This window comes from Schistocerca piceifrons, chromosome 2, assembly GCF_021461385.2.
Source record: "Schistocerca piceifrons isolate TAMUIC-IGC-003096 chromosome 2, iqSchPice1.1, whole genome shotgun sequence".
Classification (NCBI taxonomy): domain Eukaryota; kingdom Metazoa; phylum Arthropoda; class Insecta; order Orthoptera; family Acrididae; genus Schistocerca; species Schistocerca piceifrons.
The window spans coordinates 565741756-565766636 of NC_060139.1; positions in this window are offsets into that span (position 1 = coordinate 565741756).

Sequence of the window (24881 nt, forward strand, 5' to 3'; positions counted from 1 at the left end):
GGGGCCTTGTTTCGACTCAGATCTTTCAGTGCTCTGTGAAGCTCTTCACGCAGTATCGTATCTCCCATTTCATCTTCATCTACATCCTGTTCCATTTCCATAATATTGTCCCCAAGTACACCCCCCTTGTACAGACCCTCGATATACTCCGTCCACCTTTCTGCTTTCCCTTATTTGCTTAGAACTGGGTTTCCTTCTGAGCTCTTGATATTCATACAAGTGGCTCTCTTGTCTCCAAAGGTCTCTTTAATTTTCCTGTAGGCAGTATCTATCTTACCCCTAGTGAGATAAGCCTCTACAACCTTACATTTGTCCTCTAGCCATGCCTGCTTAGCCATTTTGCACCTCCTGTCGATCTCATTTTTGAGACGTTTGTATTCTTTTTTGCCTGCTTCGTTTACTGCATTTTTATATTTTCTCGTTTCATCAAATAAATTCAATATTTCTTCAGTTACCCAAGGATTTCTACTAGCCTTCGTCTTTTTACCTTCTTGATCCTCTGCTGCCTTCACTATTTCATATCTCAAAGCTACCCATTCGTCTTCTACTGTTTTTCTTTCCCGCGTTCCTGTCAATTGTTCTCTAATACTCTCCCTGAAACTCTCTACAACCTCTGATTCTGTCAGTGTATCCAGGTCCCATCTCCTTAAATTCCCACCTCTTTACAGTTTCTTCAGTTTTAATCTACAGTTCATAACCAATAGATTGTGGTCAGAGTCCATATTTGCCCCTGGAAATATCTTACAATTTAAAACCTGGTTCCTAAATCTCTGTCTTACCATTATATAATCTATCTGATACCTTTTAGTATCTCCTGGATTCTTCCATTATATAACCTTCTTTTATGATTCTTGAACCAAGTGTTAGCTATGATTATGTTATGCTCTGTGCAAAATTCTACCAGACGGCTTCCTCTTTCATTTCTTAGCCCCAATCCATATTCACCTACTACGTTTCCTTGTCTCCCTTTTCCTACTGTGGAATTCCAGTCACCCATGACTATTAAATTTTCGTCTCCCTTCACTACCTGAATAATTTGTTTTATCTCATTATACATTTCATCAATTTCTTCGTCATCTGCAGAGCTAGTTGCCATTTAAACTTGTACTACTGTAGTAGGCATGGGCTTCGTGTCTATCTTGGCCACTATAATACGTTCATTATGCTGTTTGTAGTAGCTTACCCACACTCCAATTTTTTCTTTACTATTAAACCTACTCCTGCATTACCCCTATTTAATTTTGTATTTATAACCCTGTATTTACCTGATCATTACTCTTGTTCCTCCTGCCACCGAGGCCGGCCGAAGTGGCCGTGCGGTTAAAGGCGCTGCAGTCTGGAACCGCAAGACCGCTACGGTCGCAGGTTCGAATCCTGCCTCGGGCATGGATGTTTGTGATGTCCTTAGGTTAGTTAGGTTTAACTAGTTCTAAGTTCTAGGGGACTAATGACCTCAGCAGTTGAGTCCCATAGTGCTCAGAGCCATTTGAACCTGCCACCGAACTTCACCAATTCCCACTTTATCTAACTTTAACCTACCCATTTCCCTTTTTAAATTTTCTAACCTACCTGCCCGATTGAGAGATCTGACATTCCACGCTCCGATCCGTAGAACGCCAGTTTTCTTTCTCCTGATAACGACGCCCTCTTGAGTAGTCCCCGCCCCGAGGATGCCATCATCATTTAACCATACAGTAAAGCTACATGCCCTCGGGATAAATTACGGCTGTAGTTTTCCCTTGCTTTCAGCCGTTCGCAGTACCAGCACAGCAAGGCCGTTTTGGTTAGTGTTACAAGGCCAGATCAGCCAATCATCCAGACTATTGCCCCTGCAACTACTGAAAAGGCTGCTGCCCCTCTTCAGGAACCACACGTTTGTCTGGCCTCTCAACAGATGCCCCTCCATTGTGGTTGCACCTACGATACGGCTATCTGTATCGTTGAGGCACGCAAGCCTCCCCACCAACGGCAAGGTCCATGGTTCATGGGGGGAGGACCGTTTGACATATAAAGAGAATAAATTCAAAATAAGAATCTATGTCAAATGAGCAGACAGATTTCACTAGCCATCGTTATTTTAGCAATTTTGGAGACTTATTTTGAATTTGTTCTCTGCATATGTCAATCTTTTAAAATTCAGATCTCTGACACTATGTGAACAATTTTATCTTTGATCACATCAGTTTAAACTACAGATGTCGTTTAACCTTATTTATTTTTAAAATGTGCAAACAAATGTGCGACTTGAGTGACGTGATCCGGGACAACAGAATGAATAAACCAACGTATGGTGACCTCAAAAGGTTGAAAATGTTCTTCCTCGGTTGTTCCGTAATTTTTGGATAGTTTTTTCCATTGTTCCTCACATATTTCCCTCATTCGATTCACGAACTATAAAACCTAGCGTCTAACTTTCTTAGCCGGCCGGTGTGGCCGTGCGGTCTAGGCGCTTCAGTTTGGAACAGCGTGACCTCTCCGGTGGCAGGTTCGAATCCTGCCTCGGGCATGGATGTGTGTGATGTCCTTAGGATAGTTAGGTTCAATTAGTTCTAAGTTCTAGGGGACTGATGACCACAGATGTTAAGTCCCATAGTGCTCAGAGCCATTTAACTTTCTCATAACAGGAAAACGCATTTAACCTTACTAAAGATCGAATGTAAATTATGTATTAGAAGATTTGTACTTGAAGATGGACCCACAGGGTTCGAAACGCGTCACATAATTGAACAAAACACGATAAAATTTGTGAATGAAGACGTTTTCACTCAAACTTTTTCTTCTTCTTTTGCTGTGGTGTCACCGCCAGACACCACATTTGCTAGGTGGTAGCCTTTAAATCGGCCGCGGTTCGTTAGTATACGTCGGACCCGCGTGTCGCCACTATCAGCGATTGCAGACCGAGCGCCGCCACACGGCAGGTCTAGAGAGACTTCCTAGCACTCGTCCCAGTTGTACAGCCGACTTTGCTAGCGATGGTTCACTGCCTACTTACGTTCTCATTTGCCGAGACGATAGTTTAGCATAGCCTTCAGCTACGTCATTTGCTACGGCCTAGCAAGGCGCCATTATCAGTTACTATCGATATTGTGAATCATGTACCGTCAAGACCGACGTTCATCATTAATGATTAAAGTTAAGTATTCCACAAGCTACGTCCGTTTTTTCTAAATTCTAATTTCCTTGTCCTGTTCCAGACCTCACGCCAGCCTGCGTGAGCTAAAACGCATGCATTTAGGCCTCCTCTAGTAACACGGTGTTGGCTCTCCTGACAACCCCAACATTCACGACGAGGCAAAACCGCGTTCTTATCTAAACTGCCCTGATTTACTTGTGTAATGGCTTCGCCACCATCTCCAGATGTACTGTCCGAATTTTATCGCTTACAGAATCAGCAGACGCAGGCATTACTGGATGCCCTTGGACAGCTCGTCCAGGGTTAACGTGCAATGCAAAACGTTGCTCAGCCGCCGCTCCACCGCTCACCCAGCCACAACACCCTGTTGCACCAACTTTTCGACCTTTTGATGCTGCACTGGAAAGCTGGACGGAGTGGTCACGCCAAGTTGGATTCTATCTCGCCGCCTACAGAATTCAAGGTCAGGAGCAGCAGCGTTTTCTGTTGTCTTCCGTAGGGGTGAACACGTACCGTGTGATAGTCAAATTATTTCCCTCGCGCCCGGCCACGCCGCTGCCGCCAGGCTCTCAGCCATGTGTGCCGCGCCGGCAAGCAAATGCAGTGCTCAAATCCTGCCCGCGGTGCGCTACTAGACATTCGCGTGAGAATTGCCCGTCGCGCCAAGCTATGTGCTTTTATTGTAATAAAAAAGGACATGCTCAGAGTGTTTGCCAGAAAAAGCTCAGATCGGAAGCTCAAATCCATTCCAGGCCCTTTGCTTCGCGCCGGAATCAGATCAAACCAAGGATACTCAGGCTTGTGAAACTTCGCCCATGGAAATTCATGTAGTTCATTCCACTCCGCTCAGCGCCACTCTCTCTAACAGTGACTGTGTTCGTCCCTCAAATAGTGTGCATCGACATCGCCGGAAATCCCGTCAAGTCGCAAGTGATTACGTACCAGTGTCAGTTCACATTGCACGAGACAGTCGCTCTTGTCGTCAGCAGGACAATACATTTTTTGTAGACTTGGACATTAACGGCAAAGTGGTACCATTCCAGCTCGATACCGAAGCTGCAGTTTCACTGATCAATCAAGACACGTACAAACAGCTGGGCACACCTCTGTTGCGTGCTGCAAATGTTAAGTTAACTAGTTATTCAGGTCAAGATATCCCTGTGTTAGGACAGTGCAGCCTTCTTGCAACATATAAAGGACAAACAAAACTTGTGTCATTTTCCGTCCTTGGTTCTTCTTCTGCCGTGAACTTGTTTGGTTTCGATTTATTTCAGTTGTTTAACTTGTCTATAGTAAATCAGGTCCTATTAGTGAACCAGACTGTGCCTTCCGACAGTGTTTCTCGTCTATGTGAAGAATTTGCAGACTTTTTACACCGGGCCTTGGTTGCGCTAAGAACTATAAAGCACATTTGGAACTGAAAGCAAACGCGCAACCAAAATTTTTCAGAGCGCGCAATGTTCCCCACACATTGCGTGATGAGGTCGCAAAAACATTACACGATCTCGAATCACAAGGTGTAATTGAACGTGTGCAGGCTTCTCTCTGGGCATCACCCTTAGTAATTTTGCCAAAACCTTCGGGAAAATTGAGACTTTGTGTGGACTTCAAGGAAACAATGAAACCACAACTACTGACTGCAACTTTTCCTTTTCCCCGCCTGGAAGATATTTTTGACAAACTGTGCCTGGGTAAATATTTTTCGAAGTTGGACCTCGCAGATGCGTACTTGCAAATACCGGTGGACGAAGAATCCCAGCGCGTTTTGGTGGTTAACACGCATCTTGGGTTGCATCAATTCAAACGACTGCCATTCGGGTGTGCATCAGCCCCTGCATTGTTTCAGCAATATCTACAAACTGTTTGTGCGTCGGTCCCTACTACAGCAAATTATCTAGCCGATATTGTGATCTCCGGAAAGACGGAAGAAGAACATTTGGCCAATCTCAGAACATTATTTCAGGTCTTGCGACAAAATGGTCTTCGCTTGCGGAAGGACAAATGTGTGTTTTTGCTCGTGATTTGCCATACCTGGAACATGTATTCAATGCCCAAGGCATACATCCAAGTCCCACGCACCTTCGTGCCATACAAGACTTGCCTTCGCCGCAGAATTTGGAGCAGCTACAGAGTGTGCTGGGAAAAATAAATTACTATAACAGATATGTGCCACATGCCTCTTCCATTTCAGCTCCGCTTCATCGCTTACGCCGTAAAAGTGTTCCGTTCGTCTGGACGACGGAATGCGAACGCGCCTTTCGCCAGTTGAAATCGGCGTTGCTTTCCAATACTTGCCTTACGCCATTCGATCCCCAGAAGCCCCTTTTGTTGATGGTGGATGCATCGGATTTCGGGATCAGTGCTGTGCTTGCGCACAAAGATGGATCGCACGATCGCCCTATTGCCTTTGCGTCCAAATTGCTCTCGTCTGCGCAAAGAAATTATTCACAGATCTAGAAAGAAGCATTGGCTCTCGTATTTGGTCTTACAAAGTTTCATGACTTCTTGTATGGTCGTCCCTTTACCATAATCACAGACCACAAACCTTTGACATCGCTTTTTCATCCGAACAAGCCTGTACCTCCATGTACAGCGCAGAAATTCATTCGCTGGTCTATTTTCCTCTCGCAGTACCGCTACGATATCTTGTATGGGTCCACTGCTAAGCACGGACACACGGATGCGTTGTCCCGTTTGCCTGTTGCTGAGGATAGAGCATTCGATTCCTTCGAACTTGCTTGCATGTTCATTGATTCGGAAACCGATGACGTGGTCGAATCGTTTCCGATTGATTTTCGTCGTGTAGCTACAGCCACAGCTGCGTTTTGTTGCTACGCAATGGCCCTTGTCAAAGTCACAAATCGGGGATCCTTCGGTTCGCCGATTTTTTGCTCACCAGGAGAGACTTTTTGTACGACGTGGTGTTTTGTTGTTGCGTTCTGATAATGATCAGTCCCGAGTCGTGGTCCCACGTTCGTTACAGTCCTCTGTCTTACAGCTTCTCCACCAAGGACATTGGGGTATAGTGAGAACGAAACAACTTGCTCGTCAGCACTGCACTTGGTTCGGAATCGATGCCGCGATTACGAATATGTGCTCTTTTTGCATGGTGTGTGCCGAACAACAATCACCACCACTGCGGAAATCCTTTGCATGGCCAAAAGCCACTTCCCCTTGGCAGCGCTTACACATCGATTTTGCTGGTCCATTCTGGAATGCTGGATGATTGGTTGTGGTAGATTCATTCATAATTTTCCTTTTGTTGTCCGGATGTCGTTCACGACGTCATCTGCAACCATCCAAGCGTTATCTGCTGTCTTTTGCATTGAAGGTCTTCCACAGACTATTGTTTCCGACAATGGCCCACAATTCATGTCCAGAGAATTTCAGTCATTCTGCACAGCCAATGGTATTCAACATCTGTCGTCCGCGCCGTTTTCGCCACAGTCAAAAGGTGCCGCTGAACGATTGGTCAGGACTTTCAAGTCACAGATGTTGAAATTGAAAGAGTCGCATTCTCGGGAGGACGCGTTATTGCTCTTTTTGTCCTCGTATCGCTCTCAGCCCCGAGATGGTCAGTCGCCAGCTGAGTTGCCCCACAATCGTCATCATCGAACCTTGATGTCTTTGCTACATCCGCCGCATCAGGTTCCTGTGCAGCGGCAGACACCTGCTTTTGTTCCAGGCGACGTTGTCTACTATCGCCACTATCGATGTTCACGGCGTTGGCTCGAAGGGCGCATTCTTCGCTGCCTCGGCCGCGCTATGTATCTGGTTTTGGGGGCCTCTGGTGTGGTGCGTCGGCATCTCAATCAGCTGCGCCTCTGTCGTCGCACGGGATCTGCCGCTCCCCGTCTGCTTTCAGCGACGGTGCCGTCCGGTCAGCGCCCTGGGGACCCATCTACCGGCTCGCCTCAGCCCCAGTTGTTACCGGCGCTGCCTTCCATTTTGCCCCATGGCGACGCGCCGCCGCCACCGCCGCCGCCGCCTGTTCTCCCGCCGGCGACGCCCGCAGTGGACGCGTCGCTGCAACCGCCGGGCGCCTCCCTGGGTCACGCGCCGCCGATCGCTTTCCGTGACCAGTTGTCCTCCGACATGGAACTCTTGCCCGCTCCGGACCATATGTCGTCTTCGCCCGTCGGGTGCCCCGGCCCGATGGAGGTCGACCCTTCGGCCCCTCCTGTCTCTCTGCGGGCGCATACACCGCATGTTCGCGTGCACCCTGGAGCAGGTTTTCAGGCGTTTCCTAGCTCCCCGCGGTCCGAATGGCAGCGTGCGGGCGGCACAGCCTCGCCTATTGTTAGGCTCCCCACCTCGTCGCATACGTCAACATGGGGTCCTCCTCACGCCGGGCGGAAGCCTTATACCACAACCGTCCGCCGATTTGCGGGGGAGGAATGTGGTGTCACCGCCAGACACCACACTTGCTAGGTGGTAGCCTTTAAATCGGGCGCGGTCCGTTAGTATACGTCGGACCCGCGTGTCGCCACTATCAGTGATTGCAGACCGAGCGCCGCCACACGGCAGGTCTAGAGAGACTTCCTAGCACTCGCCCCAGTTGTACAGCCGACTTTGCTAGCGATGGTTCACTGCCTACTTACGTTCTCATTTGCCGAGACGATAGTTCAGCATAGCCTTCAGCTACATCATTTGCTACGACGTAGCAAGTCGCCATTATCAGTTATTATAGATATTGTGAATCATGTACCGTCAAGACCGACGTTCATCATTGATGGATTAAAGTTAAGTATTCCACAAGCTACGTCCGTTTTTTCTAAATTCTAATTTCCTTGTCCTGTTCCAGACCTCACGCCAGCCTGCGTGAGCTAAAACGCATGCATTTAGGCCTCCTCTAGTAACACGGTGTTGGCTCTCCTGACAACCACAACATTTGCCATTCCAGGATTAGGAATAGGGCCTGTTCTGGTCTCACCATCTCATCCTTGGTCTTCGCACAGTTCACTTGCCCCCTGGTTTATAATCTGTATCCAAACTTAGGTGATTTAAAACAATATTACTTGCGAAACCCTACTAATTGTTACAACGTTTTGCGTTTATTTTTCTCAATACGTTGAAAAGAAACAAAAGATTGAGGTATGACCTTTCGTAAGTTTGTCTAAATATTTAAAATTTCGCTTTCCAGTACAGAAGAATCCCGTTCATCCGAACTAAGTGGGACCAGATGTAATCCGGATAATCTGGAAATATTTTACTACAAACAAAACGCTAATAAGTATTACAGTAAGCAAAGCTTTTACTTGGACACTAACAAGAAATAGTTTTTTTGGCACTTAAGCTCTATAGTTACTGCAGTCTACTCAGGTTTATTCGCTGAAATAATGTATACGTTTGTTTCGTTTCATATATGTGTGACGTTTGAGAGAAGCACTATCTCGTAGACGTTTCACAACACCATTTCAGATGGACTTGTTTCTAGCTGGCGCTCTAGATAAATCGTTAGTTTTTCCAGCTGTGCCGTTGCCTCTGCATGATGCATTATTCCTTTCGCCGAAAAGCCACTCCTACTATTCATTTCACCATCACTGTCGTCCTCTCTAGTACAACTGGCGATAAAACAAATCTCGTCATTAGTCATCAAGCTGTAACATAAATCACTGTCATTCTGCAACCAGGCATCTAATTCACTATCGTCCACGTCCGAACAACCAGGAATGTTTGCTAACGTTTGAAGGAATTCAAAGGTGTTGACAACATTACAAACTTCTTCGTTGGAAATAGTTTCTTCAAAATCTTTTTTGAAATTTTCCGAAGTCACTGTATTTCCGGAAAAACTTTCGCTTGTCACTGAACGCTTTCGTATGCCATGACAAGCTTTCCACTCGCCAACTATTCTTGGCTGTCTGCAAAGTTGGGCTCGCCATCCGGTAGCTTGCTGTTTAAGTTTAGCACCTTTTTGTGCACTACTGGACCGAATGTCGCAACACCATTCTCATTTTTCTCAATAATACTGAGTCCAGTGTTTCATTTCTTTCTTTCTTCATCGTATTGCTCTTTCTGCAAACTGACTTTAGTCATGATTTTGAAGCAGAAGTCTTCAATTTCCTTTCGGTTCTTCTTCCAGGTTGATACAGCTGATGTCACTACACGATATTCTGTAGTTATATTATTCGGATGTTCTCCTTTGTCTATTCTGTTTAGTGCTCGCAACTTTTTGTCCATCGGAAGAACCACTTTCTTTCGATTCGAAATCACTTTATTCACGGACATACAAAACACAGCAAGTAGCGGCACAGCTTCATAGCTCTGTAAGTAACAGCTCCACAATGAACGTAGTTACATCAGTTGGATGCGTGGGAGCGGTGATTTGTATCCTACTTACGGCGCCAACACAGTAACCGTACATATAACTAGAATACGCATGACCTTTGTGCCAAATATTGGTTCCCTCAGTAAGCCCACAACAGCCTTCTTTGCTTTTAAAGAGGCTCCTGAAACATCGTAGTCAATGTAGGCGCGCAATATCTCGAAATGCAGTGTGATCAAATAGTCTCATACTTATTTATCTCAAAGAGTTACAAAAAATTCTTGCTCTGAAACAGAAGAAACGGAAAATGTCAATGCATTCAAAAGAGGAAAGGCCAAGTCTGATGCGTGCCATGCCGCACTTCATCTGAAAGCCCAGTCATGTTCCTCAGTTGCTAAACAGAAATACCTGTTGACAATGTTCCCACTTCCTGAACAACGCAGCGAGTTTATAATAAATTTTGCAATGTCTGATACCAAGAATCGAGTTCTGTAAGAACTCAGTATTGAGAGAAATGTTTTCGTGAATTTAATGTTGTTATTCTCTTGTCAAAAATGTGAACGACGTAAGACATGGTTTTGTTGACTGCAGTTGTATTACCACAAACGAAACGTAGAGCCTTTGTATTAATGGCACTTGGAACAACCACTTTATTATTGGTACCGAACCAGTGATTCAGTAGTACGTCACTTAGAAAGTTCTACGTCTACACCTACGCGATTGCTCTGCAATTCACAGTTCACAATTAGGTGTCTGGCAGAGCGTTCATCGAACTACCTTCAACGTACTCGTATTTCACTATCGATTCACTCTCGAACAGCGCGAGGGAAAAACGAACATACAAATTTTCCATACGAGTTTTGATTTCTGCTATTTTATTACTAGCTTAGTGTTCGCTGCTTCGCTCGCGTTTGCTAACTAGTTACATCAAAAATAATTTTATAAACATATATTACGTCTACTGGAAAATTAATGTTTTAATGAGCTGTTTCTTTTTCTATAGAATTCTGAGAAAGTCAGTTTGTCGTGGTGACTGTTATTCGCAGTCTTTTATTTAGTTCACCTTCTAAGCATTTCAAAACAATTAAAGCTCCTAAGGCATGGTCTTTCCGAATGTACTTCTGAGCAAAAAGCGACTCTGATAGCTGTAGTCCAAGGTTTAAGTTAACCACACCTTTTGCGTTCTTGTGGTGATATTTCCATTGAAACTTTTGTCCTCTAGCACATGTTCCTTTATATCTAACCGAGAAGTGAAATACCAGATTTCATAGATGTAGCTTTTTATAAAATATAACGAAATACTTTCGTCAGAATTTTGATCTCCTGTTTCGTCCCCTTGGGGGCCTAATATCCTAAAACAACAAATTTTTATGTCGACTGACTCTGACCGCGGAAGCCTACGCCACTGCATTTTTTAATTTGTAACTGAGATGCCAAATACAAATTTTCATAGATTTAGCTTTGAAAAGGATTTCATGGTGAATAATTTAATAAAACTTTTCATCCGCTATCTAACTCCCTTAGGGGGTTCAATTTCCAAAAGCACTGAAAGACCTATTTTTTTTATTTCTAAACGAGAAGTCAAATACCAATTTTCATAGATGTAACTTTAAAAATGCCGTACAGGTTCTTTAATTATGATTTATTTTCAAAAAAATTCACCCTCTATTTTATCTGCCCAGTGGTCCAATTTCCAAAAATGCTGAAACACATTTTTTTTATTTCTTGATGAGAAACCAAATACCAATTTTCGTGGTTCTAGTTTCAATATTTTCTTAATAGCGACATAGTTTCAAAAAGACTTTCATCCCCTATTTCACCACTTTAGGAGAGGATGTTCGAATAATTCCTTCTTAAACGTTGCCTGCAGTATAAGATCAACATCATCATCACATTTCAAACTTCTATCCTTGGCGGTTTGGGCTAGACCCCCTTAGAGGATGATTTTCTAAAAACAGTCTAACATATATTTTTTCATTTCTAACCGAGAAGCCAAATACAAATTTTCAAACATGTAAGTTTAAAAATGTTCTCACAATGAAACATTTTCATAAAACATTCCACCTACTATTTCACCCACTTACGGATTGAATTTCCGAAAACAGTGAAATTCGTATTTTTTCATTTCTGACAGAGAGGCTAAATCCAAATTCTCATAGATTTAGCTTCAAGAATGCTTGCATAACAAAAAAATTTCCATAAAAATTTTCATCCGGTTTTTCACCCCCATAGAGGGTTGAATTTCCAATAACAGTGAAACAGGTATTTTAATTTCCAAGCGAGAAGTCAAATTCAAATTTTATTAGATTTACCTTCGAAAATGGTTTCGTTATGAAATATTCTCATAAATCATTTCAGCACTTATTTCACCTGTTAGTGGCTGAATTTCCATAAACAGTGAAACACGTTTTTTTAACCTATGGTTCATGTACCACTTTTTATAGGTTTAAAAATACTTTAGCAGTTCTTTAATAATCATCTACTTTAAAAAACCATTCATCCACTATTTAACCACCATAGGGACTAAATTTCCAAAAATGCTGAAAGACGTATTTATTTATTTCTGACCGAGAAACCAGACACCAATTTTGATAGGTCTACGTTCAAAACTGTCTTAACACCAACATAATTGCAGAAAACTTTTCATCACCTACATCACCCCCGTAGGGGTGGAATTTCAAAAGATCCCTCGTCAAACGACGCGTATGGGATAAGATAACGACGTCTGCAAATTTCAAGTTCCTATTCTTAGTGCCTTGGGCTGGGCGATAGTGAGTGAGTCAACCAGTCGGGACATTGCCTTTTACATACAGGGCGCACCACCTGAGACTTGCACTGTAAATATTGAGGAAATGGAAAGTGTTATGGCCTGGTAGTCAGGGGTTCGTATTGTTAGCCAATCAACAGACAGCGCTCCCGCACTGGCAGCAGCAGCAGCAGTTTGGCGGGTAAATTCAGTAAGAGCCAATCAGAATGCTCCATTCATTCACAAGACCTCTTTTGTGCTGGGACATAGGAGCCACTAGAGGCTAGTTCTAACAAATGGATGTGAGGGGGGGGGGGGGGCAAGGTATCAACGGAGAGTTTTGAGGGTGACATGATGTCTTTTTTGTTCAAGTGTTCAAAGAAGACAAGTTGAAGCAGACTGTCCATCTCTCGCACGATGCTGTCCCTCATCCACCATTGTGGCATTGGGACACCCCAGACCAGCAACTGTAGGACACCGAAAATTCCAGCCAATTTTCGCTTCTGTAGGATAGTGCTTCGAATTCTGTTTGTGTAATGGTCCTGATTTTCCTGTCTGTGCTTAGACAGTCTTCTCTTTCGAAACAACAAGAATGCACCCCGTGAACAATGGACCTTGCCATTGGTGGGGAGGCTTGCTTGCCTCAGCGATACAGATAGCAGTACCGTAGGTGCAACCACAATGGAGAGATATCGGTTGAGAGGCCAGACAAACGTGTGGTTCCTGAAGAGGGGCAACAGCCTTTTCAATAGTTGCAGGGGCAACAGTCTGGATGATTGACTGATATGGCCTTGTAACACTAACCAAAACGGCCTTGCTGTGCTGGTACTGCGAACGGCTGAAAGCAAGGGGAAACTACAGCCGTAATTTTTCCCGATGTCATGCAGCTTTACTGTATGGTTAAATGATGATGGCGTCCTCTTGGGTAAAAATATTCCGGAGGTAAAATAGTCTCAAATTCGGATCTCCGGGCGGGGACTACTCAAGGGGACGTTGTTATCAGGAGAAAGAAAACTGGCGTTCTACGGATCGGAACGTGGAATGTCAGATCCCTTAATCGGGCAGGTAGGTTAGAAAATTTAAAAAGGGAAATGGATAGGTTAAAGTTAAATATAGTTGGAATTAGTGAAGTTCGGTGGCAGGAGGAACAAGACTTTGGTCAGGTGAATACAGGGTTATAAATACAAAATAAAATAGGGGTAATGCAGGAGTAGGTTTAATAATGAATAAAAAAAATAGGAGTGCGGGTTAGCTACTACAAACAGCATAGTGAACGCATTATTGTGGTCAAGATAGACACGAAGCCCATGCCTACTACAGTAGTACAAGTTTATATGCCATCTAGCTCTGCAGATGATGAAGAAATTGATGAAATGTATGATGAGATAAAAGAAATTATTCAGGTAGTGAAGGGAGACAAAAATAAAAGTCATGGGTGACTGGAATTCGAGAGTAGGAAAAGGGAGAGAAGGCAACACAGTAGGCGAATTCGGTTTGGGGGTAAGAATTGAAAGAGGAAACCGCCTGGTCGAATTTTGCACAGAGCACAACTTAATCATAGCTAACACTTGGTTCAAGAATCATAAAAGGAGGTTGTATACATGGAAGAAGCCTGGAGATACTGACAGGTTTCAGAAAGATTATATTATGGTGAGACAGAGGTTTAGGAACCAGGTTTTAAATTGTAAGACATCTCCAGGGGCAGATGTGGACTCTGACCACAATCTATTAGTTATGAACTGTAGATTAAAACTGAAGAAACTGTAAAGAGGTGGGAATTTAAGGAGATGGGACCTGGATACACTGACAGAATCAGAGGTTGTAGAGAGTTTCAGGGAGAGTATTAGAGAACAATTGAGAGGAATGGGGGAAAGAAATACAGTAGAAGACGAATGGGTAGCTTTGAGATATGAAATAGTGAAGGCAGCAGAGGATCAAGTAGGTAAAAAGACGAGGGCTAGTAGAAGTACTTGGGTAACAGAGGAAATATTGAATTTATTTGATGAAAGGAGAAAATATAAAAATGCAGTAAATGAAGCAGGCAAAAAGGAATACAAACGTCTCAAAAATGGCTAAGCAGGGATGGCTAGAGGACAAATGTAAGGATGTAGAGGCTTATCTCACTAGGGGTAAGATAGATACTGCCTACAGGAAAATTAAAGAGACCTTTGGAGGAAAGAGAGCCACTTGTACGAATATCAAGAGCTCAGAAGGAAACCCAGTTCTAAGCAAAGAAGGGAAAGCAGAAAGGTGGAAGGAGTATACCTAGGGTCTATACAAGGGGGGTGTACTTGGAGACAATATTATGGAAATGGAACAGGATGTAGATGAAGATGAAATGGGAGATAGGACACTGCGTGAAGAGCTTCACAGAGCACTGAAAGATCTGAGTCGAAACAAGGCCCCAGGTGTAGACAACATTCCATTAGAACTAGTGACGGCCTTGGGAGAGCCAGTCCTGACAAAACTCTACCATCTGGAGAGCAAGATGTGTGAGACAGGTGAAATACCCTCAGACTTCAAGAAGAATATAATAATTCCAATCCCAAAAAAAGCAGGTGTTGACAGATGTGAAAATTACTGAACTATCAGTGTAATAAGTCACAGCTGGAAAATACTAACGCGAATTCCTTACTGACGAATGGAAAAACTGGTAGAAGCCGACCTCGGGGAAGATCAGTTTGGATTCCGTGGAAATGTTGGAACACGGGAGGCAATACTGTCCTTACGACTTATGTCAGAAGAAAGATTAAGGAAAGGCAAACCTACGTTTCTAGCATATGTAGACTTAGATAAAGCTTTTGACAATGTTGATTGGAATACTCTCTTTCAAATTCTAAAGGTAGCAAGGGTAAAATACAGGGAGCGAAAGGCTATTTACAATTTGTACAGAAACCAGATGGCAGTTGTAAGAGTCGAGGGGCATGAAAGGGAAGCTGTGGTTGGGAAGGGAGTGAGAGAGGGTTGTAGCCTCTCCCCGATGTTATTCAATCTGTATATTGAGCAAGCAGTGAAGGAAACAAAAGAAAAATTCGGAGTAGGAGCAGAAATAAAAACTTCGAGGTTTGCCAATGACACTGTAATTCTGTCAGAGACAGCAAAGGATTTGGAATAGCAGTTGAACGGAATGGACAGTGTCTTGAAAGGAGGATATAAGATGGACATCAACAGAAGCAAAACGAGGATAATGGAATGTAGTCGAATTAAATATGGTGATGCTGCGGGAATTAGATTAGGAAATCAGAGGCTTAAAGTAGTAAATGAGTTTTGCTATTCTGGGAGCAAAATAATTGATGATGGTCGAAGTAGAGAGGGTATAAAATGTGGACTGGCAATGCAAGAAAAGCGTTTCTGAAGAAGAGAAATTTGTTAACATCGAGTACAAATTTGAGTGTCAGGAAGTCGTTTCTGAAAGTATTTGTATGGAGTGTAGCCATGTATGGAAGTGAAACATGGACGATAAATAGTTCGGACAAGAAGAGAATAGAAGCTTTCGAAATGTGGTGCTACAGAAGAATGCTGAAGATTAGATGGGTAGATCACATAACTAATGTGGAGGTATTGAATAGAACTGGGGAGAAGAGGTGTTTGTGGCACAACTTGACTAGAAGAAGGGATCGGTTGGTAGCACATGTTCTGAGGCATCAAGGGATCACCAATGTAGTATTGGAGGGCAGTGTGGAGGGTAAAAATTCTTGAGGGAAACCAAGAGATGAATACACTAAGCAGATTGAGAAGGATGTAGGGTGGAGTACGTACTGGAGATGAAGAAGCTTGCACAGGATGGAGTAGCATGGAGAGCTGCATCAAACCGTTCTCAGGACTGAAGACCACAACAACAACAACCAGAATGCTTTTATGATTAACGTCCTTTTCGCAGTAGTGCACAGAAATGAAGGCTTTTAGCGGTAGGAACACAGATCAACAATTACCGGTTCTGAGACATTTGTTGAAAGCAGGATGTTACGATTTCCAGGAAGGGTAACACGTGATACATGGGCTGACACGCTGGGTTCGCTAGGAAGAATGTATCCTATGTTATTCTGGGATATTTTCGCCAACAGTTTCTGAAGGAATTGCAAAAGATTTCTGTAGTGCATCCAGATGAAGATTTCGCCGTTGTTTACATAGACATGTGATGCAAGTGTAACACTGACAACCTTTTACCTGCACTTTTGAGGGTGAGTCTGTAGGCAGCCACATCACTGGGCCCACATGTGTAAAGGCTGTGCATCAGCCACAGTGGTTAGGAAATCACATGTGTAGTCAGAGGCATCTTTCATGTGGGGCAGTCTGCACTGGTGTGCGCGCCCGACACATCTGATCATCATTCCGCCTTGGAACTCTCTAGGGAACAGATCGCTGATAAGTTGCGGTCGAATTTCTTAACGATAGTTCGAAAGCGTTTTATGTGGAATGAATGTTTTCGCACTGCATTATTTCGGCTGTGTAAGAGTTGTGAGTGTGTTTGTGAAGCTTTATACATACGAGGGTTATTCCAAAAGTAAGGTCCGATTGATTGCCAAATTGAAACCACAGTGAACATCAGAAATGTTTTACTTGTAACAATTAGCTACACCTTTCAGCTACTTCTCTACGTAGTCGCCGTTCTGACTTAGACTTTTGTCATAGCGTTGTACCAACTTTTCAATAGCCTCATCATAGAAGGCAGCCGCCAGTGCTTTCCGCCAATTCTCCACGCTGGCCTACACCTCGTTGTCTGTGTCAAAATGTTGTCTTCAAAGACAGCGGTTCATGTGACCAGAGATGAAACTCAGGGGGAGACAATTGCGGACTATATTGTGGGTAATCTCACATTTCCATTTGAAAACGATGCAGAAGCATCTTCATTGCCCCTGCAGGATGCGGCTGAGAATTGTCGTGAAGACGAAACAGCACGACAGTTATGTAATGTTGGCTGCATAGCTTCAGGCGAAATTTCTCACCAGGCCCTCGTACTTGGCGGCAGACACTATTTTCTAGACATCTTTACGCACTCACTGCGAGCTCAGAAATGAGAAGAGCGACGTGATGCTAACTGGGGTTATACTAGAGACACTACCCACCACATCTGTGCAAAGCTTTATCGAATTTTCATAGTCGTTTCCATTTCGCGACCGATCGGACCTTACTTTTGGAATAACCCTCGTACATTAATTTTCGCCAGTTTTATGCATAGTGAACGTGTCTGTACATGAGTGTACTGCATTATTTCGTGAACGTGTCTCTCAGATGTGCAGTGCATTATTTCGACAGTTTACAATTAGTGACCGTGTTTGCAGAGCGTTTCACATTCACTATTTTGACAATTTATGAGTCATTTCCATGTCTGTACATCAGTGTACTGTTTATTTTGGTAATTTACGAGTAGTTTGCAGGTCTGCAGGCTATGGTGACCTCAAGCACATTTGGGCGAGTGTTTTGTATCAGCATAATAAATAAATTGCGTGAAATCCATCCCCAAATAAATTGTTCCAACTTCCCACTGGAAAAAAATAAAGTATATTCCTCCCTCTCCAGCAGCTGGACACAGACAGATTCCTTTTACTGCCTTTTTTCTGGACCGCCATATTGGATTATTCCACAGGAGGGAAGACAGTGCCTTCTGGTGGCAGCACTGTGTACTAGGTCAGCTGGACTCCAGACCTCATGGTGAAACACTGGATGGAGCTGCTGCCCATGTCAACTATTCCAAGGAATAGGTGGTGGTTGGATGACTTAGGTTAGTGGAGGTAGCCCAAGTTATTTTTTTCCCGACAAAACTCCCCTGCCATTTCCTAGAGGACAGGAGGGCAGGGGAGGGGAGGTGAGAGGAAGGGGCAAGGTTGGGGAGGGTGGATGGCGAGAGTAGGAGATTAGGATAGTTCAGGTAGCCCATTGACCTATTTTCCTGTCAAAATTTGAACTTCCTGCCGTGATGTCATTGCCACATTTCCAAATCTATTGCTGCCAACTTGGATACACCATCTTGAATAAATTTGGCAACAGTTCAACGTGGGGCGACTCTCTCTTTGTCCCACTACTTACGACGCTGCGGACGGCAACGCCAATGTAAGACAAGTGTCTGGCGCAGTTGTTAGATCGGTTATCAAGATTTAAGTGAGTTTGAACGTAGTGTTATAAACGGCGTCCAAGCGATGGGATGCATCATCTCTGAGGTAGCGATGAGGTTGGGATTTTGCTGTACAACCATTTCATAAGTGTACCATGAACGTGACAGAAAAGCAACACTTCCGCAAACTGCTGCAGATTTCAGTACTGGGCCATCACCAAGTGTCATCGATACGAGCTTTCGGAGCCAAAGGCCCACTTGTGTACTTTGATGACTGCACAACACAAAGCTTTACGCCTCGCGTGAGTCCGTCAACACCGACATTGGACTGTTGATGACTGGACACATTTTGCCTGTCGGACGAGTCTTGTTTCAAATTGTATCGAACGGATTGACGTGTACGGGTATGGAGAAACCTCATGAATCCATGGACCCTGATATCAGCAGGTGACTGTTCAAGCTGGTAGAGGCTCTGTATTGGTTTGGGGCGTGTGCAGTTGGAGTGATATGGGACCCCTGATAGGTCGAGTGTCTCATTTCCTAAACTAATTCCCTCACCATCACCCGATTTAATTCGACTACATTCCATTATCCTGATTTTGCTTTTGTTGATGTTCATCTTACGTCCTTCTTTCAAGACACTGTCCATTCCGTTCAACTGCTCTTCCAGGTCCTTTGCTGTCTCTGACAGAAATACAATGTCATAGGCAAACCACCCATGAACCATGGACCTTGCCGTTGGTGGGGAGGCTTGCGTGCCTCAGCGATAGAGATGGCCGTACCGTAGGTGCAACCACAACGGAGGGGTATCCGTTGAGAGGCCAGACAAACATGTGGTTCCTGAAGAGGGGCAGCAGCCTTTTCAGTAGTTGCAGGGGCAACAGTCTGGATGATTGACTGATCTGGCCTTGTAACATTAACCAAAACGGCCTTGCTGAGCTGGTACTGCGAACGGCTGAAAGCAAGGGGAAACTACAGCCGTAAATTTTCCCGAGGACATGCAGCTTTACTGTATGATTAAATGATGATGGCGTCCTCTTGGGTAAAATATTCCGGAGGTAAAATAGTCCCCCATTCGGATCTCCGGGCGGGGACTACTCAGGAGGACGTCGTTATCAGGAGAAAGAAAACTGGCGTTATACGGATCGGAGCGTGGAATGTCAGATCTCTTAATCGGGCAGGTAGGTTAGAAAATTTAAAAAGGGAAATGGATAGGTTAAAGTTAGATATAGTGGGAATTAGTGAAGTTCGGTGGCAGGAGGAACAAGACTTTTGGTCAGGTGATTACAGGGTTACAAATACAAAATCAAATAGGGGTAATGCAGGAGTAGGTTTAATAATGAATAAAAAAATAGGAGTGCTGGTTAGCTACTACAAACAGCATAGTGAACGCATTATTGTGGCCAAGATAGACACAAAGCCCATGCCTACTACAGTAGTACAAGTTTATATGCCAACTAGCTCTGCAGATGATGAAGAAATTGATGAAATGTATGACGAGATAAAAGAAATTATTCAGGTAGTGAAGGGAGACGAAAATTTAATAGTCATGGGTGACTGGAATTCGTCAGTAGGAGAAGGGAGAGAAGGAAACACAGTAGGTGAATATGGATTGGGGGGAAGAAATGAAAGAGGAAGCCGCCTTGTAGAATTTTGCACAGAGCATAACTTAATCATAGCTAACACTTGGTTCAAGAATCATAAAAGAAGGTTGTACACCTGGAAGAATCCAGGAGATACTAAAAGGTATCAGATAGATTCTATAATGGTAAGACAGAGATTTAGGAAACAGGTTTTAAATTGTAAGACATTTCCAGGGGCAGATGTGGATTCTGACCACAATCTATTGGTTATGAACTGCAGATTGAAACTGAAGAAACTGCAAAAAGGTGGGAATTTAAGGAGATGGGACCTGGATAAACTGAAAGAACCAGAGGTTGTAGAGAGTTTCAGGGAGAGCATAAGGGAACAATTGACAGGAATGGGGGAAAGAAATACAGTAGAAGAAGAATGGGTAGCTCTGAGGGATGAAGTAGTGAAGGCAGCAGAGGATCAAGTAGGTAAAAAGACGAGGGCTAATACAAATCCTTGGGTAACAGAAGAAATATTGAATTTAATTGATGAAAGGAGAAAATATAAAAATGCAGTAAATGAAGCAGGCAAAAAGGAATACAAACGTCTCAAAAATGGCTAAGCAGAGGTGGCTAGAGGACAAATGTAAGGATGTAGAGGCTTGTCTCACTAGGGGTAAGATAGATACTGCCGACAGGAAAATTAGAGACACCTTTGGAGAGAAGAGAACCACTTGTATGAATATCAAGAGCTCAGATGGCAACCCAGTTCTAAGCACAGAAGGGAAGGCAGAAAGGTGGATGGAGTATATAGAGGGTTTATACAAGGGCGATGTACTTGAGGACAATATTATGGAAATGGAAGTGGATGTAGATGAAGATGAAATGGGAGATAAGATACTGCGTGAAGAGTTCGACAGAGCACTGAAAGACCTGAGTCGAAACAAGGCCCCGGGAGTAGACAACATTCCATTAGAACTACTGATGGCCTTGGGAGAGCCAGTCATGACAAAACTCTACCATCTGGTGAGCAAGATGTATGAGACAGGCGAAATACCCACAGACTTCAAGAAGAATATAATAATTCCAATCCCAAAGAAGGCAGGTGTTGACAGATGTGAAAATTATCGAACTATCAGTTTAATAAGTCACAGCTGCAAAATACTAACGCGAATTATTTACAGACGAATGGAAAAACTGGTGGAAGCGAACCTCGGGGAAGATCAGTTTGGATTCCGTAGAAATGTTGGAACACGTGAGGCAATACTAACCTTACGACGTATCTTAGAAGAAAGATTAAGAAAAGGCAAACCTACGTTTCTAGCATTTGTAGACTTAGAGAAACCTTTTGACAACGTTAACTGGAATACTCTCTTCCAAATTCTGAAGGTGGCAGGGATAAAATACAGGGAGCGAAAGGCTATTTACAATTTGTACAGAAAGCAGATGGCAGTTATAAGAGTCGAGGGACATGAAAGGGAAGCAGTTGTTGGGAAGGGAGTAAGACAGGGTTGTAGCCTCTCCCCGATGTTGTTCAATCTGTATATTGAGCAAGCAGTAAAGGAAACAAAAGGAAAATTCGGAGTAGGTATTAAAATTCATGGAGAAGAAATAAAAACTTTGAGGTTCACCGATGACATTGTAATTCTGTCGGAGACAGCAAAGGACTTGAAAGAGCAGTTGAACGGAATGGACAGTGTCTTGAAAGGAGGATATAAGATGAACATCAACAAAAGCAAAACGAGGATAATGGAATGTAGTCAAATTAAATCGGGTGATGCTGAGGGGATTAGATTAGGAAATGAGACACTTAAAGTAGTAAAGGAGTTTTGCTATTTAGGGAGTAAAATAACTGATGATGGTCGAAGTAGAGAGGATATAAAATGTAGACTGGCAACGGCAAGGAAATCGTTTCTGAAGAAGAGAAATTTGTTAACATCGAGTATAGATTTAAGTGTCTGGAAGTCATTTCTGAAAGTATTTGTATGGAGTGTAGCCATGTATGGAAGTGAAACATGGACGATAAGCAGTTTGGACAAGAAGAGAATAGAAGCTTTCGAAATGTGGTCCTACAGAAGAATGCTGAAGATAAGGTGGGTAGATCACGTAACTAATGAGGAGGTATTGAATAGGATTGGGGAGAAGAGATGTTTGTGGCACAACTTGACTAGAAGAAGGGATCGGTTGGTAGGACATGTTTTGAGGCATCAAGGGATCACAAATTTAGCATTGGAGGGCAGCGTGGAGGGTAAAAATCGAAGAGGGAGACCAAGAGATGAATACACTAAGCAGATTCAGAAGGCTGTAGGTTGCAGTAGGTACTGGGAGATGAAGAAGGTTGCACAGGATAGAGTAGCATGGAGAGCTGCATCAAACCAGTCTCAGGACTGAAGACCACAACAACAACAACAGGCAAACCTCAAAGTCTTTATTTCTGCTCAATGGATTTTAATTTCCATTCCAAATTTTTCTTTTGTTTCCTGTAGTGCTTGCTGAATATACAGATTGAATATCATCGGGGATAGGCTACAACCCGGTCTCACTCCTTTCTCAACCACTGCTTCCCTTTCGTACCCCTAGACTCTTATAAGTGCCATGTGGTTTCTGTACAAATTGTAAATAGCCTTTCGCTCCCTGTATTTTACCCTTGCCACCTTTAGAATTTGAAAGAGAGTATTCCAGTCAACATTGTCAAAAGCTTTCTCTAAGTCTACAAATGCTAGAAACGTAGGTTTGCCTTTCCTTAATCTTTCTTCTAAGATATGTCGTAGGGTCAGTATTGCCTCACGTGTTCCAATATTTCTACGGAACCCAAACTGATCTTCCCCAAGGTCGGCTTCTACCAGTTTTTCCATTCGTCAGTAAAGAATTCGCGTTAGTATTTTGCAGGCGTTGCTTATTAAACAGATACTTCGGTAATTTTCACATCTGTCAACACCTACTTTCTTTGGGAGTAGGATTATTATATTCTTCTTAAAGTCTGGGGGTATTTCGCCTGTCACATATATTTTGCTCGCCAGATGGTAGAGTTTTGTCAGAACTGGCTCTCCCAAGGCTGTCAGTAGTTCTAATGGAATGTTGTCTACTCCCGGGGCCTTGTTTCGATTTAGGTCTTTCAGTGTTCTGTCAAACTCTTCACTCAGTATCATATCTCCCATTTTATTTTTTTCTACATCCTCTTCCATTTTCATAATATTGCCCTCAAGTACCTCGCCCTTGTATAGACCCTCTATATACTCCTTCCACCTTTCTGTTTTCCCTTCTTTGCTTAGAACTGGGTTTCCATCTGAGCTCTTGATATTGATACAAGTGGTTCTCTTTTCTCCAAAGGTCTCCTTAATTTTTCTGTAGGCAGTATCTATCTTACTCCTAGTGAGATAAGCCTCTACGTCCGTACATTTGTCCTCTAGCCATCCCTACTTAGCCATTTTGCACTTCCTGTCGATCTCAATTTTGAGACGTTTGTATTCCTTTGTGCCTGCTTCATTTACTGCATTTTTATATTTTCTTCTTCCGTCAATTAAATTCAATATTTCTTCTGTTACCCAAGGACTTCTACTAGCCCTCTTCTTTTTACCTACTTGATCCTCTGCTGCCTTCACTATTTCATATCTCAAAGCTACCCATTCGTGTTCTACTGTATTTGTTTCCCCCGTTCTTCTCAATCGTTCCCTAATGCTCCCTCTGAAATTCTCTACAACCTCTGGTTCTTTCAGTTTATACAGTTCCCGTCTCCTTACATTCCACTTTTTTGCAGTTTCTTCAGTTTTAATCTACAGTTCATAATCAATAGATTGTGGTCAGAATCCACATATGCCCGTGGAAAGTCTTACAGTTTAAAACCTGGTTCCTAAATCTCTGTCTTACCATTATATAATCTATCTGAAACCTTCTAGTGTCTCCAGCCCTCTTCCATACATACAACCTTCTTTCATGATCCTATGATTAAGTTATTTTCTGTGCAAAATTCCGTCAGGCGGCTTCCTTTTTCATTTCTTACCCCAATTCCATATTCACCTATTACTTTTCCTTCTCTTCATTTTCCATCACCAACCACTATTAAATTTTCATCTCCCTTCACTATCTGAATAATTTCTTTTATCTCATCATACATTTCATCAATCTCTTCGTCATCTGCGGAGCTAGATGGCATATAAACTTGTACTACTGTGGTAGGTGTGGGCTTCGTTTCTCTCTTGGCTATAATAATGTGCTCGCTATGCTTTTCATATTAGCTTACTCGCACTAATTTTTTATTCATTATTAAACCTACTCCTGCATTACCCCTATTTGATTTTGTATTTATAACCCTGTACTCACCTGACCAGATGTCTTCTTCCTCCTGCCACCGAACTTCACTAATTCCCACTATATCTAACTATAACCTACCCATTTTGCTTTTTAAATCTTCTAACCTACCTGCCCGATTAAAGGATCTGACATTCCACTCTCCGATATGTAGAACGTCAGTATCCTTTCTCCGGAAAATGACGTCCTCCTGAATAGTCGCCGCCCGGAGTTCCGAATGGAGAACTAATTTAGCTCCGAAATATTTGACCGAAGAGGACGCTTCATCATTTAACCATACATTTAGCCATACATTACGGCTGTAGTTTCCCCTAGCTTTCAGCAGTTCGCAGTACCAGCACACCAAGGCCGTTTTGATTAATGTTACAAGGCCAGACCAGTCAATCATATAGACTGTTGGCGCTGCAACTACTAAAAAGGCAGGTGCCCCTCTTCAGTAACCACACGTTTGTCTGGCCTCTCAACAGATACGCCTTCATTTTGGTTACATCTATGGTACTGCTATCTGTATCCTTGAGGCACGCAAGCTTCCCCACCAACAGCAAGGTCCATGGTTCATGGGGGATAATATACAAAACGATGTGAAAAAAGGCTAAGACGACCATGTAAAGGAAACCTCGGGACTATTGGCTGCTAAAACACTATGACATAATGATGGTTGAGAATAAGATGAAGTTGACCAACCCTGTTAAACAAGGTACGAGTGCTACTCAATTTTACCTCGCTGCCTCCGCGTTATTTGACATAGTTATTATGACCCATTTGGCTAATGGTCATGGAGGCCGGGACAGAATGTTGAAGTAACT